The sequence below is a fragment of the Cololabis saira genome, unplaced genomic scaffold (genome assembly GCF_033807715.1).
Source record: "Cololabis saira isolate AMF1-May2022 unplaced genomic scaffold, fColSai1.1 scf031, whole genome shotgun sequence".
Taxonomy (NCBI): domain Eukaryota; kingdom Metazoa; phylum Chordata; class Actinopteri; order Beloniformes; family Belonidae; genus Cololabis; species Cololabis saira.
The window spans coordinates 419,659-431,062 of NW_026906195.1; positions in this window are offsets into that span (position 1 = coordinate 419,659).

Consider the following 11,404-nt stretch of genomic DNA (forward strand, 5'->3'; position numbering starts at 1 on the left):
GAAAGGAGTCTATGTAGTTGATTTGAGCGACTCATTTCATTATTGGACTCACCAAACCACTTACAGTGTTTCAGGTACAAAATGACCGTTTCTCGCTGAGAAAATGCCAAAAAGCGGATTTCTGTGATAACATTGTTTTACCTTCTGATTTTTTAAGGCAAGCTATTGAAAACGTCAGAAAATTGGAGAAAGGAGTCTATGTAGTTGATTTGAGGGACTCATTTCATTATTGGACTCACCAAACCACTTACAGTGTTTCAGGTACAAAATGACTGTTTCTCGCTGAGAAAATGCCAAAAAGCGGATTTCTGTCATAACATTGATTTACCTTCTGATTTTTTAAGGCAAGCTATTGAAAACGTTAAAAAATTGGAGAAAGGTGTCTATGTAGTTGATTTGAGGGACTCATTTCATTATTGGACTCACCAAACCACTTACAGTGTTTCAGGTACAAAATGACTGTTTCTCGCTGAGAAAATGCCAAAAAGCGGATTTCTGTCATAACATTGATTTACCTTCTGATTTTTTAAGGCAAGCTATTCAAAACGTCAGAAAATTGGAGAAAGGAGTCCATGTAGTTGATTTGAGAGACTCATTTCATTATTGGACTCACCAAACCACTTACAGTGTTTCAGGTACAAAATGACTGTTTCTCGCTGAGAAAATGCCAAAAAGCGGATTTCTGTAATAACATTGTTTTACCTTCTGATTTTTTAAGGCAAGCTATTGAAAACGTTGGAAAATTGGAGAAAGGAGTCTATGTAGTTGATTTGAGAGACTCATTTCATTATTGGACTCACCAAACCACTTACAGTTTTTCAGGTACAAAATGACTGTTTCTCGCTGAGAAAATGCCAAAAAGCGGATTTCTGTCATAACATTGATTTACCTTCTGATTTTTTAAGGCAAGCTATTGAAAACGTCAGAAAATTGGAGAAAGGAGTCTATGTAGTTGATTTGAGGGACTCATTTCATTATTGGACTCACTTACAGTGTTTCAAGTACAAAATGACCGTTTCTCGCTGAGAAAATGCCAAAAAGTGGATTTCTGTAATAACATTGTTTTACCTTCTGATTTGTTAAGGCAAGCTATTGAAAACGTCAGAAAATTGGAGAAAGGAGTCTATGTAGTTGATTTGAGGGACTCATTTCATTATTGGACTCACCAAACCACTTACAGTGTTTCAGGTACAAAATGACTGTTTCTCGCTGAGAAAATGCCAAAAAGCGGATTTCTGTAATAACATTGTTTTACCTTCTGATTTTTTAAGGCAAGCTATTCAAAACGTCAGAAAATTGGAGAAAGGAGTCTATGTAGTTGATTTGAGGGACTCATTTCATTATTGGACTCACCAAACCACTTACACTGTTTCAGGTACAAAATGACTGTTTCTCGCTGACAAAATGCCAAAAAGTGGATTTCTGTAATAACATTGTTTTACCTTCTGATTTTTTAAGGCAAGCTATTGAAAACGTCAGAAAATTGGAGAAAGGAGTCTATGTAGTTGATTTGAGAGACTCATTTCATTATTGGACTCACCAAACCACTTACAGTGTTTCAGGTACAAAATGACTGTTTCTCGCTGAGAAACTGCCAAAAAGCGGATTTCTGTCATAACATTGATTTACCTTCTTATTTTTTAAGGCAAGCTATTGAAAACGTCAGAAAATTGGAGAAAGGAGTCTATGTAGTTGATTTGAGAGACTCATTTCAAATATTGGACTCACCAAACCACTTACAGTGTTTCAGGTACAAAATGGCTGTTTCTCGCTGAGAAAATGCCAAAAAGCGGATTTCTGTAATAACATTGTTTTACCTTCTGATTTTTTAAGGCAAGCTATTGAAAACGTTGGAAAATTGGAGAAAGGAGTCTATGTAGTTGATTTGAGGGACTCATTTCATTATTGGACCCACCAAACCACTTACAGTGTTTCAGGTACAAAATGACCGTTTCTCGCTGAGAAAATGCCAAAAAGCGGATTTCTGTAATAACATTGTTTTACCTTCTGATTTTTTAAGGCAAGCTATTGAAAACGTCAGAAAATTGGAGAAAGGAGTCTATGTAGTTGATTTGAGGGACTCATTTCATTATTGGACTCACCAAACCACTTACAGTGTTTCAGGTACAAAATGACTGTTTCTCGCTGAGAAAATGCCAAAAAGCGGATTTCTGTAATAACATTGTTTTACCTTCTGATTTTTTAAGGCAAGCTATTGAAAACGTCAGAAAATTGGAGAAAGGAGTCTATGTAGTTGATTTGAGAGACTCATTTCATTATTGGACTCACCAAACCACTTACAGTGTTTCAGGTACAAAATGACTCTTTCTCGCTGAGAAACTGCCAAAAAGCGGATTTCTGTCATAACATTGATTTACCTTCTGATTTTTTAAGGCAAGCTATTGAAAACGTCAGAAAATTGGAGAAAGGAGTCTATGTAGTTGATTTGAGAGACTCATTTCATTATTGGACTCACCAAACCACTTACAGTGTTTCAGGTACAAAATGACTGTTTCTCGCAGAGAAAATGCCAAAAAGCGGATTTCTGTCATAACATTGATTTACCTTCTGAATTTTTAAGGCAAGCTATTGAAAACGTTAGAAAATTGGAGAAAGGTGTCTATGTAGTTGATTTGCGAGACTCATTTCATTATTGGACTCACCAAACCACTTACAGTGTTTCAGGTACAAAATGACTGTTTCTCGCTGAGAAAATGCCAAAAAGCGGATTTCTCTTATAACATTGTTTTACCTTCTGATTTTTTAAGGCAAGCTATTGAAAACGTCAGAAAATTGGAGAAAGGAGTCTATGTAGTTGATTTGAGAGACTCATTTCATTATTGGACTCACCAAACCACTTACAGTGTTTCAGGTACAAAATGACTCTTTCTCGCTGAGAAACTGCCAAAAAGCGGATTTCTGTCATAACATTGATTTACCTTCTGATTTTTTAAGGCAAGCTATTGAAAACGTCAGAAAATTGGAGAAAGGAGTCTATGTAGTTGATTTGAGAGACTCATTTCATTATTGGACTCACCAAACCACTTCAGGTACAAAATGACTGTTTCTCGCTGAGAAAATGCCAAAAAGCGGATTTCTGTCCTAACATTGATTTACCTTCTGATTTTTTAAGGCAAGCTATTGAAAACGTTAGAAAATTGGAGAAAGGTGTCTATGTAGTTGATTTGAGAGACTCATTTCATTATTGGACTCACCAAACCACTTACAGTGTTTCAGGTACAAAATGACTGTTTCTCGCTGAGAAACTGCCAAAAAGCGGATTTCTGTAATAACATTGTTTTACCTTCTGATTTTTTAAGGCAAGCTATTGAAAACGTTAGAAAATTGGAGAAAGGTGTCTATGTAGTTGATTTGAGAGACTCATTTCATTATTGGACTCACCAAACCACTTACAGTGTTTCAGGTACAAAATGACTGTTTCTCGCTGAGAAAATGCCAAAAAGCGGATTTCTGTCATAACATTGATTTACCTTCTGATTTTTCAAGGCAAGCTATTGAAAACGTCAGAAAATTGGAGAAAGGAGTCTATGTAGTTGATTTGAGCGACTCATTTCATTATTGGACTCACCAAACCACTTACAGTGTTTCAGGTACAAAATGACCGTTTCTCGCTGAGAAAATGCCAAAAAGCGGATTTCTGTGATAACATTGTTTTACCTTCTGATTTTTTAAGGCAAGCTATTGAAAACGTCAGAAAATTGGAGAAAGGAGTCTATGTAGTTGATTTGAGGGACTCATTTCATTATTGGACTCACCAAACCACTTACAGTGTTTCAGGTACAAAATGACTGTTTCTCGCTGAGAAAATGCCAAAAAGCGGATTTCTGTCATAACATTGATTTACCTTCTGATTTTTTAAGGCAAGCTATTGAAAACGTTAAAAAATTGGAGAAAGGTGTCTATGTAGTTGATTTGAGGGACTCATTTCATTATTGGACTCACCAAACCACTTACAGTGTTTCAGGTACAAAATGACTGTTTCTCGCTGAGAAAATGCCAAAAAGCGGATTTCTGTCATAACATTGATTTACCTTCTGATTTTTTAAGGCAAGCTATTCAAAACGTCAGAAAATTGGAGAAAGGAGTCCATGTAGTTGATTTGAGAGACTCATTTCATTATTGGACTCACCAAACCACTTACAGTGTTTCAGGTACAAAATGACTGTTTCTCGCTGAGAAAATGCCAAAAAGCGGATTTCTGTAATAACATTGTTTTACCTTCTGATTTTTTAAGGCAAGCTATTGAAAACGTTGGAAAATTGGAGAAAGGAGTCTATGTAGTTGATTTGAGAGACTCATTTCATTATTGGACTCACCAAACCACTTACAGTTTTTCAGGTACAAAATGACTGTTTCTCGCTGAGAAAATGCCAAAAAGCGGATTTCTGTCATAACATTGATTTACCTTCTGATTTTTTAAGGCAAGCTATTGAAAACGTCAGAAAATTGGAGAAAGGAGTCTATGTAGTTGATTTGAGGGACTCATTTCATTATTGGACTCACTTACAGTGTTTCAAGTACAAAATGACCGTTTCTCGCTGAGAAAATGCCAAAAAGCGGATTTCTGTAATAACATTGTTTTACCTTCTGATTTGTTAAGGCAAGCTATTGAAAACGTCAGAAAATTGGAGAAAGGAGTCTATGTAGTTGATTTGAGGGACTCATTTCATTATTGGACTCACCAAACCACTTACAGTGTTTCAGGTACAAAATGACTGTTTCTCGCTGAGAAAATGCCAAAAAGCGGATTTCTGTAATAACATTGTTTTACCTTCTGATTTTTTAAGGCAAGCTATTCAAAACGTCAGAAAATTGGAGAAAGGAGTCTATGTAGTTGATTTGAGGGACTAATTTCATTATTGGACTCACCAAACCACTTACACTGTTTCAGGTACAAAATGACTGTTTCTCGCTGACAAAATGCCAAAAAGTGGATTTCTGTAATAACATTGTTTTACCTTCTGATTTTTTAAGGCAAGCTATTGAAAACGTCAGAAAATTGGAGAAAGGAGTCTATGTAGTTGATTTGAGAGACTCATTTCATTATTGGACTCACCAAACCACTTACAGTGTTTCAGGTACAAAATGACTGTTTCTCGCTGAGAAACTGCCAAAAAGCGGATTTCTGTCATAACATTGATTTACCTTCTTATTTTTTAAGGCAAGCTATTGAAAACGTCAGAAAATTGGAGAAAGGAGTCTATGTAGTTGATTTGAGAGACTCATTTCAAATATTGGACTCACCAAACCACTTACAGTGTTTCAGGTACAAAATGGCTGTTTCTCGCTGAGAAAATGCCAAAAAGCGGATTTCTGTAATAACATTGTTTTACCTTCTGATTTTTTAAGGCAAGCTATTGAAAACGTTGGAAAATTGGAGAAAGGAGTCTATGTAGTTGATTTGAGGGACTCATTTCATTATTGGACCCACCAAACCACTTACAGTGTTTCAGGTACAAAATGACCGTTTCTCGCTGAGAAAATGCCAAAAAGCGGATTTCTGTAATAACATTGTTTTACCTTCTGATTTTTTAAGGCAAGCTATTGAAAACGTCAGAAAATTGGAGAAAGGAGTCTATGTAGTTGATTTGAGGGACTCATTTCATTATTGGACTCACCAAACCACTTACAGTGTTTCAGGTACAAAATGACTGTTTCTCGCTGAGAAAATGCCAAAAAGCGGATTTCTGTAATAACATTGTTTTACCTTCTGATTTTTTAAGGCAAGCTATTGAAAACGTCAGAAAATTGGAGAAAGGAGTCTATGTAGTTGATTTGAGAGACTCATTTCATTATTGGACTCACCAAACCACTTACAGTGTTTCAGGTACAAAATGACTCTTTCTCGCTGAGAAACTGCCAAAAAGCGGATTTCTGTCATAACATTGATTTACCTTCTGATTTTTTAAGGCAAGCTATTGAAAACGTCAGAAAATTGGAGAAAGGAGTCTATGTAGTTGATTTGAGAGACTCATTTCATTATTGGACTCACCAAACCACTTACAGTGTTTCAGGTACAAAATGACTGTTTCTCGCAGAGAAAATGCCAAAAAGCGGATTTCTGTCATAACATTGATTTACCTTCTGATTTTTTAAGGCAAGCTATTGAAAACGTTAGAAAATTGGAGAAAGGTGTCTATGTAGTTGATTTGAGAGACTCATTTCATTATTGGACTCACCAAACCACTTACAGTGTTTCAGGTACAAAATGAATGTTTCTCGCTGAGAAAATGCCAAAAAGCGGATTTCTCTTATAACATTGTTTTACCTTCTGATTTTTTAAGGCAAGCTATTGAAAACGTTAGAAAATTGGAGAAAGGTGTCTATGTAGTTGATTTGAGAGACTCATTTCATTATTGGACTCACCAAACCACTTACAGTGTTTCAGGTACAAAATGACTGTTTCTCGCTGAGAAAATGCCAAAAAGCGGATTTCTCTTATAACATTGTTTTACCTTCTGATTTTTTAAGGCAAGCTATTGAAAACGTCAGAAAATTGGAGAAAGGAGTCTATGTAGTTGATTTGAGAGACTCATTTCATTATTGGACTCACCAAACCACTTACAGTGTTTCAGGTACAAAATGACTCTTTCTCGCTGAGAAACTGCCAAAAAGCGGATTTCTGTCATAACATTGATTTACCTTCTGATTTTTTAAGGCAAGCTATTGAAAACGTCAGAAAATTGGAGAAAGGAGTCTATGTAGTTGATTTGAGAGACTCATTTCATTATTGGACTCACCAAACCACTTCAGGTACAAAATGACTGTTTCTCGCTGAGAAAATGCCAAAAAGCGGATTTCTGTCCTAACATTGATTTACCTTCTGATTTTTTAAGGCAAGCTATTGAAAACGTTAGAAAATTGGAGAAAGGTGTCTATGTAGTTGATTTGAGAGACTCATTTCATTATTGGACTCACCAAACCACTTACAGTGTTTCAGGTACAAAATGACTGTTTCTCGCTGAGAAACTGCCAAAAAGCGGATTTCTGTAATAACATTGTTTTACCTTCTGATTTTTTAAGGCAAGCTATTGAAAACGTTAGAAAATTGGAGAAAGGTGTCTATGTAGTTGATTTGAGAGACTCATTTCATTATTGGACTCACCAAACCACTTACAGTGTTTCAGGTACAAAATGACTGTTTCTCGCTGAGAAAATGCCAAAAAGCGGATTTCTGTCATAACATTGATTTACCTTCTGATTTTTCAAGGCAAGCTATTGAAAACGTCAGAAAATTGGAGAAAGGAGTCTATGTAGTTGATTTGAGCGACTCATTTCATTATTGGACTCACCAAACCACTTACAGTGTTTCAGGTACAAAATGACCGTTTCTCGCTGAGAAAATGCCAAAAAGCGGATTTCTGTGATAACATTGTTTTACCTTCTGATTTTTTAAGGCAAGCTATTGAAAACGTCAGAAAATTGGAGAAAGGAGTCTATGTAGTTGATTTGAGGGACTCATTTCATTATTGGACTCACCAAACCACTTACAGTGTTTCAGGTACAAAATGACTGTTTCTCGCTGAGAAAATGCCAAAAAGCGGATTTCTGTCATAACATTGATTTACCTTCTGATTTTTTAAGGCAAGCTATTGAAAACGTTAAAAAATTGGAGAAAGGTGTCTATGTAGTTGATTTGAGGGACTCATTTCATTATTGGACTCACCAAACCACTTACAGTGTTTCAGGTACAAAATGACTGTTTCTCGCTGAGAAAATGCCAAAAAGCGGATTTCTGTCATAACATTGATTTACCTTCTGATTTTTTAAGGCAAGCTATTCAAAACGTCAGAAAATTGGAGAAAGGAGTCCATGTAGTTGATTTGAGAGACTCATTTCATTATTGGACTCACCAAACCACTTACAGTGTTTCAGGTACAAAATGACTGTTTCTCGCTGAGAAAATGCCAAAAAGCGGATTTCTGTAATAACATTGTTTTACCTTCTGATTTTTTAAGGCAAGCTATTGAAAACGTTGGAAAATTGGAGAAAGGAGTCTATGTAGTTGATTTGAGAGACTCATTTCATTATTGGACTCACCAAACCACTTACAGTTTTTCAGGTACAAAATGACTGTTTCTCGCTGAGAAAATGCCAAAAAGCGGATTTCTGTCATAACATTGATTTACCTTCTGATTTTTTAAGGCAAGCTATTGAAAACGTCAGAAAATTGGAGAAAGGAGTCTATGTAGTTGATTTGAGGGACTCATTTCATTATTGGACTCACTTACAGTGTTTCAAGTACAAAATGACCGTTTCTCGCTGAGAAAATGCCAAAAAGCGGATTTCTGTAATAACATTGTTTTACCTTCTGATTTGTTAAGGCAAGCTATTGAAAACGTCAGAAAATTGGAGAAAGGAGTCTATGTAGTTGATTTGAGGGACTCATTTCATTATTGGACTCACCAAACCACTTACAGTGTTTCAGGTACAAAATGACTGTTTCTCGCTGAGAAAATGCCAAAAAGCGGATTTCTGTAATAACATTGTTTTACCTTCTGATTTTTTAAGGCAAGCTATTCAAAACGTCAGAAAATTGGAGAAAGGAGTCTATGTAGTTGATTTGAGGGACTCATTTCATTATTGGACTCACCAAACCACTTACACTGTTTCAGGTACAAAATGACTGTTTCTCGCTGACAAAATGCCAAAAAGTGGATTTCTGTAATAACATTGTTTTACCTTCTGATTTTTTAAGGCAAGCTATTGAAAACGTCAGAAAATTGGAGAAAGGAGTCTATGTAGTTGATTTGAGAGACTCATTTCATTATTGGACTCACCAAACCACTTACAGTGTTTCAGGTACAAAATGACTGTTTCTCGCTGAGAAACTGCCAAAAAGCGGATTTCTGTCATAACATTGATTTACCTTCTTATTTTTTAAGGCAAGCTATTGAAAACGTCAGAAAATTGGAGAAAGGAGTCTATGTAGTTGATTTGAGAGACTCATTTCAAATATTGGACTCACCAAACCACTTACAGTGTTTCAGGTACAAAATGGCTGTTTCTCGCTGAGAAAATGCCAAAAAGCGGATTTCTGTAATAACATTGTTTTACCTTCTGATTTTTTAAGGCAAGCTATTGAAAACGTTGGAAAATTGGAGAAAGGAGTCTATGTAGTTGATTTGAGGGACTCATTTCATTATTGGACCCACCAAACCACTTAGAGTGTTTCAGGTACAAAATGACCGTTTCTCGCTGAGAAAATGCCAAAAAGCGGATTTCTGTAATAACATTGTTTTACCTTCTGATTTTTTAAGGCAAGCTATTGAAAACATCAGAAAATTGGAGAAAGGAGTCTATGTAGTTGATTTGAGGGACTCATTTCATTATTGGACTCACCAAACCACTTACAGTGTTTCAGGTACAAAATGACTGTTTCTCGCTGAGAAAATGCCAAAAAGCGGATTTCTGTAATAACATTGTTTTACCTTCTGATTTTTTAAGGCAAGCTATTGAAAACGTCAGAAAATTGGAGAAAGGAGTCTATGTAGTTGATTTGAGAGACTCATTTCATTATTGGACTCACCAAACCACTTACAGTGTTTCAGGTACAAAATGACTCTTTCTCGCTGAGAAACTGCCAAAAAGCGGATTTCTGTCATAACATTGATTTACCTTCTGATTTTTTAAGGCAAGCTATTGAAAACGTCAGAAAATTGGAGAAAGGAGTCTATGTAGTTGATTTGAGAGACTCATTTCATTATTGGACTCACCAAACCACTTACAGTGTTTCAGGTACAAAATGACTGTTTCTCGCAGAGAAAATGCCAAAAAGCGGATTTCTGTCATAACATTGATTTACCTTCTGATTTTTTAAGGCAAGCTATTGAAAACGTTAGAAAATTGGAGAAAGGTGTCTATGTAGTTGATTTGAGAGACTCATTTCATTATTGGACTCACCAAACCACTTACAGTGTTTCAGGTACAAAATGACTGTTTCTCGCTGAGAAAATGCCAAAAAGCGGATTTCTCTTATAACATTGTTTTACCTTCTGATTTTTTAAGGCAAGCTATTGAAAACGTCAGAAAATTGGAGAAAGGAGTCTATGTAGTTGATTTGAGAGACTCATTTCATTATTGGACTCACCAAACCACTTACAGTGTTTCAGGTACAAAATGACTCTTTCTCGCTGAGAAACTGCCAAAAAGCGGATTTCTGTCATAACATTGATTTACCTTCTGATTTTTTAAGGCAAGCTATTGAAAACGTCAGAAAATTGGAGAAAGGAGTCTATGTAGTTGATTTGAGAGACTCATTTCATTATTGGACTCACCAAACCACTTCAGGTACAAAATGACTGTTTCTCGCTGAGAAAATGCCAAAAAGCGGATTTCTGTCCTAACATTGATTTACCTTCTGATTTTTTAAGGCAAGCTATTGAAAACGTTAGAAAATTGGAAAAACTAGTCTATGTAGTTGATTTGAGAGACTCATTTCATTATTGGACTCACCAAACCACTTACAGTGTTTCAGGTACAAAATGACTGTTTCTCGCTGAGAAAATGGCAAAAAGCGGATTTCTGTAATAACATTGTTTTACCTTCTGATTTTTTAAGGCAAGCTATTGAAAACGTTAGAAAATTGGAAAAACTAGTCTATGTAGTTGATTTGAGAGACTCATTTCATTATTGGACTCACCAAACCACTTACAGTGTTTCAGGTACAAAATGACTGTTTCTCGCTGAGAAACTGCCAAAAAGCGGATTTCTGTCATAACATTGATTTACCTTCTGATTTTTCAAGGCAAGCTATTGAAAACGTCAGAAAATTGGAGAAAGGAGTCTATGTAGTTGATTTGAGAGACTCATTTCATTATTGGACTCACCAAACCACTTACAGTGTTTCAGGTACAAAATGACTGTTTCTCGCTGAGAAACTGCCAAAAAGCGGATTTCTGTCATAACATTGATTTACCTTCTGATTTTTTAAGGCAAGCTATGGAAAACGTCAGAAAATTGGAGAAAGGAGTCTATGTAGTTGATTTGAGAGACTCATTTCAGTATTGGACTCACCAAACCACTTACAGTGTTTCAGGTACAAAATGACTGTTTCTCGCTGAGAAAATGCCAAAAAGCGGATTTCTGTCATAACATTGATTTACCTTCTGATTTTTCAAGGCAAGCTATTGAAAACGTCGGAAAATTGGAGAAAGGAGTCTAAGTAGTTGATTTGAGAGACTCATTTCATTATTGGACTCACCAAACCACTTACAGTGTTTCAGGTACAAAATGACTGTTTCTCGCCTAGAAAATGCCAAAAAGCGGATTTCTGTAATAACATTGTTTTACCTTCTGAATTTTTAAGGCAACCTATTGAAAACGTCAGAAAATTGGAGAAAGGAGTCTAAGTAGTTGATTTGAGAGACTCATTTCATTATTG